This window comes from Penaeus vannamei, chromosome 36, assembly GCF_042767895.1.
Source record: "Penaeus vannamei isolate JL-2024 chromosome 36, ASM4276789v1, whole genome shotgun sequence".
In the NCBI taxonomy this organism is placed as follows: domain Eukaryota; kingdom Metazoa; phylum Arthropoda; class Malacostraca; order Decapoda; family Penaeidae; genus Penaeus; species Penaeus vannamei.
In genome coordinates this window covers 10256345-10261796 of record NC_091584.1, presented here as the reverse complement: position 1 = coordinate 10261796, position 5452 = coordinate 10256345, and the positions used below count along the sequence as shown (strand labels likewise).

At 39.4% G+C, this 5452-nt stretch overlaps 1 protein-coding gene across 1 annotated transcript in view; it reads left to right on the top strand.

The window, feature by feature from the left end:
- The first annotated feature begins 3705 nt into the window (after positions 1-3705).
- The window catches only part of Hpd (4-hydroxyphenylpyruvate dioxygenase), a 45686-nt gene continuing 43939 nt past the window's right edge, over positions 3706-5452 (top strand). Inside the window, exon 1 of the mRNA XM_070114852.1 lies at positions 3706-3732. The gene's annotated coding sequence lies outside the window, so the exon portion shown is untranslated. The remainder of the gene's footprint in view (positions 3733-5452) is intronic.

Genomic DNA, 5452 nt, shown 5'->3' with positions numbered 1-5452 from the left:
ATAATAATAATAATAATAATAATAATAATAATAATAATAATAATAATAATAATAATAATAATAATAATAATAATAATAATAATAATTAATATTATTATTATTAACAGCATAAAAATAATAACAATATCACATTATTAATCATTATCATAAAGAGCAACAACAATGACAATTATAATGAAAATAAAAAAGCAACAATAACTCGTGTTTTCATGGCATATAGGCCTACAACAATAAAGACATACAATAGACATACACTAAAGCAAACAATAATGATTCGCATGAAAAATACGTAACAAAATTACGGAATTGAAAACAACAATAACCGGATATTTTAAAAGTTAACGAAATTGCCGCTCTACAATTGAAACAAACTTTTTTCATATTCAATTACCTAGCTGGTTTAGATCTCGAAAAACATCATAAAAATAACCGGCGGATCTGCGGGTTTTTTGTGAGTGGAAAAGACCCATGTCCTGTGTGGCTTTGTTTGCACCTGTCCCCGTTGCTTGAAATCTTGTGTTTTTGTTGTTGTAATTGCCAGCATTAAGGTATCATAAATGAATTTTCTTTACGAACGGTTCTGAAAGGGTATTTGGATTATCTTTAATAGGCTTAATATTTGATGTTTTAAAATCTCGGTGTCATTCATTCCCTTATTTGAAACACATGTAGTACCACACAGACACACGCGCGCGCGCGCGCACACACACACACACACACACACACACACACACACACACACACAGTTACGCTTTTTCCCTTTCTCTCCCTCTCTCCCGTATACGCATACATGTACACACGACAAGACAGCATAACAAACACACACAGTTACCTGAAACCTATAAAAGTTTATTAGCAATCAAATTCTTGGTCGGCAATGTCGTAAACCATTTTCGGACGAACGAAGCTGAACGAAAAATATCCAACGACTGAAAAAGCAGGATAATAAATTCGTAAAAAACACAAGGCTCGTGAAAATAATGAAAGATCGAACGCACATCTTTTTTTCGTTTATGAAATGGTTTTTCTTTTCGTGACTATCGACACAAATTTACTCCGTTTTAAGTCTTAAGCAAGAGTTATCATTTAATCTCTCATGCACTTAAATAAACGGACAGGCAACTAAATTGACGGAATGAAGAAAAAGGAAACGAAGATATGTCAGAACAAAAGCAATTGCAAATAGAATTGTGGTAATAATAACAGCAATATTAACGGCAGTAGGCAGCAGCAGCAGCAGCAGCCATGATACTTGATGATGATGATTATGATGATGATGATGATGATATGATGTTACGAAGATAATCATGCCAATGATGATGTTGAATGAAGATGATGAATGATGATGAATAATGATAATGTGTTATGAAGATGATGAATAATGATAATGTGTTATGAAGATGATGAATAATGATATGATAATTGAAGATGAATGATAATATGATTTGACGATGATGAATGATTATAACATGATATGAAGATAATCATGCCAGTGATTATGACGGCTAGTGACTGATGATGATGATGATTTATGACGACTTGATGAAACAAATAAACAGTCACAATAGAGCTAACCAACCTTTAACCTGACTCCCCGCGAGCCCACCCAGCGCCTCGAGCACGCTGACCCGCCCCCACCACCTCACATCCTTGGCCAAACACAAGCATCTGAGCCGCATACAAACCTCTTATCTCTACCTATATAAACCTTATCTCACAGTAATTCTAAAGGTCTGAATCCTGTGCTGGGTACAGCTCAAGTTTTACTGGGTGCACTAAGGGGGGGGGGGTTGCCACATGCAGAGGGAACGTGCAAATGTTGTAAACATTTAATTAGCGGCGCAAAATGGCGGTAGTTTGTTTCTTTTGAAATGACGTGTTTTTCCCAAATCTTGAGTCAAATAAGTTCTTCGGCAATCCCTTCGTTTTGTCTCTTAATTCCCAAATCATATCTAATCAAAATAATGATTAGCTGATTCACAACAGGTGCAAAATTTCCCTCAAATTTGTCAGGCGTAAATTAATCCAGTCTCGCTCCTCTCTCCTTTCTTTTGCGCTCTTTTTCTCTATCTTCCTCTCTCTCTGTGCCTCCTCCATTCTTCATTTTCTATTTCCCTCCACCTCTTCCGTTCTCTCCTCCCCTTTCTCTCGTTCTCTCTCCCTTAATCCCCTCCCTTTTCGTCCTTTATCTTTCCTTCTCGCTTTTTAATGAATTATCCCTTTCGTCCAAAATTGTGAAAAACAAGACCTAACATCTGAGTCTTCGAGGTCATCATCTCTCCCGCTAACAACAATTAGTGTCATTATCTTCCTGTTTGTTCGTATCTTCCGTCCCATTGCCTGTCGCGGTTCGCCCTCGACCCCCCCCCCCCCCGTGTCTTCTAGCTTTCCTTTCTGCTTGCTTATTCGCTCTTCCTTTGCTCTGCCCCTTGTTTGGTCATGCCGGAGCTTCAGTTCTCTCCATCTCCCTTTCGTTCTGTTCTTTCGCTTCTCCGCCATTTCTCGCTCTTCCTTGTCTCTCACCTTTTTACCTCTGTACTCCATCTTCTCTCATTTCGTTCAGTCGTTCACTTTCCCTTCCTTCCTTATCCAATGCAGTTTCAACTCCACTTACTCACTCATTCTCTCTTACTCTCTCTCTCTCACTCACTATCTCTCTCATTCTCTCTCTCCAGGAGGTCAGGCACGGTTGCATGCCAGCCACCCGTCTATCCTTCCCTCGTACTTACAATGTAATTTTTTCTCCGTAATAACGTCCCAGCGTGGCAACTGCATTACGCTGTTATTATGTCCTTGAAATTTCCTCTTCGCAACGTTAAAAAAAACAGCAATAAAACCCGATGACAATCTAGTTGGAAGGAAGGTGACGATGGTGTGAGGACAATGGTGGTGTGGTGACGAAGACGGTGACAGTAGCAATAATACTGTAGTTATCGCAAATGTGAATGGGATTGTAATTACTATTATCACTGACGTTATTGATTATAATTATCAGAATTAACATCATAGGATTGTCACATTTGTTATCAACACCTTATTCAAGACTCATTATGATAAACGCCACCATTACAATATATGAACAACTGCTACCATCAATTACGTTATTATTATTATTATTATTATTATTATTATTATTATTATTATTATTATATACATATATACATACATACATATATATATATATATATATATATATATATATATATATATATATATACATATACGTGCGCGCGCGTGTGTAATCATTATGCATGTTTGCAATTGTCATTAGCTTTATCAATCATTGCGACATCTTTCCATTAATTTCAACGATACTGTCATCACTGTATTCTCCTTTTCAATCGAGAATTGCATCACATTACAATCATCTTGACTAATATCATAACTTTCTACCAGTAAACATCTAACATCACTTTTTTCTTGTCACTTATTTTCCTGTAACACGTCAAACAGCACAATTTCATATTTGTTCGAACTTTTAAAAATATACATTAATTCCCATCTATGAGAGTAACACAATCTTTTAGCAACTTTCTCATTACTTTTCCTCTGTCGATAGTGAAAGTTTCGATACCATTACGTATTATCCTTTGTTATTTAAAGAGCGGTAACCAAGACAGAAGCTAGTATATTTTCTACCAATTTGATTCGTATATAATTGTTTTTTTCTAATATATATATATTTTTTTCTCCCTGTCAGGTACACACGGAAGACCAACAGACACGACACAGGTAAACCCAAATCGCCAACTTAGTACACACGCTTTCCTGAGATAATTCCACCTTTTTCTTTCTTTCGAGAAAATGAATTTACCGTTTCTGTTCACTGACACTTTTGTATATAGAGACGAAGGCTGCACGGTACATTTTCCCCGCACTTTTTCAAATGGATAAGGGGTAAAGAGTTTTTTCAACACTCGCGGGGAGCGACTAAGGCGTGTACCTGAACGCTTGGCCGGTCCGACGTCGACTGCCTTGCCAGCGTGCATGTTCCCTCAGCTCGACCGAGACGCATTCGCGGAATCTAATTTTCGCGCTCACTCCCGCAAGCCACTATCTGTGTCGGGGAAATTTTATCCATATTTTGACGTTATTTTCTTGTCGTTTTTATCTCAATGATGCAGTTCCTCAAGCCCACCCTTTCCTGACGCCTGAGAATGTTTGCTGTGTGTTTATCAAATTGCGAGATTTGAAAATGTGAGATTCTGAAAGAAATGAATGAAGCTGTTCGTGAAATTAAGATCCGCCATGACGTCACCTGCAGAATGACATCTCACCTGCGCTCAGCTGGTAACATTCACGCGCACACACACAAGCGCGCGTGCACGCGCACGATACACACACACACACACACACACTACGCTGCAACAACATACATACACCATAAACACACGTACGGTTCAGCATTTCCTCCATCTATCCCCCCGCCTCTCTTCGTCCCATCGCCGAATAAAATTCACCAAAAAAGTTTCGCGTCCGCTTCCAACATCTACGAAAGCCAGACCGAGTGTTCGTTCATCTGTCGCGTTCATTCACAGCGCTTTCACCCAGCGCGTTCAACCTAACAAATGCTAGAATTTGAAAAGGCTTCGTTCAGTTCAAAGCTTTTAGTTCAATCTGTTTTAGGAATGCTTCAGGATTTAAATCCAGGAACCCCCTAACAAGAAAGACCACCACAAGACCCAAATATCAAAGATATGGAGCCAAAGTCGTCTCCCAACTGCGTCCGATTCCTCAAGGTTGCGATAAGAAGTAAAACTGGAAACGGACGAAGTTTAGTGAAACCTGTGCCGAGTTTCCGCTTCATTGCTCAACGGTAAGTCATGTAGATGAGGTCCTTATCTCTTTATAAATTCGCCAAGTCCCCGATACGTAATTACAATTTATTCTATGGATCTCATTCCATTATTGGTATGTATTTCCGATGACAGGAAATATCCGTTGTTGGCGATGAGGCGTAGCCAATTAAAAACAGGCCGATGAAAATTAACACAAAATAACATTTTAGAAACTTTACGATGAATATAAGGAATTTCCGCGTCACACATTTGTTTTTCAACTCAAATGCTCCTCCGAATTAATCAGGCGCAAGCGACAACCGACCGAGCAAAACCGCTCAAAACAAACGGGAACCGTTCAGAGGCACGCGGATCGCCGCCTCTCGTGTTTTCCCGCCCACTCTTCCTCCGCCGTTCCTATACCGAAGAAATTATGTTCAGGAAAACTTGCTTACTTATTCCAACATAGACAGATGAATGACGCAGCGTATTTAACAACGAACTCGTTTGACAACAGAACACGTGATTAACCTCGCTTATACGATTAGCGAGCTACGACCGCCAGACCGCACTCGCCTCCCCCTCCCCTCTCCCCCCTCCCCCCGACCCTACGGCACAAACTAATGACCAAGATTTAGATCTCAGAGGCTATCCTACTCGCGTTCTCGTAACGT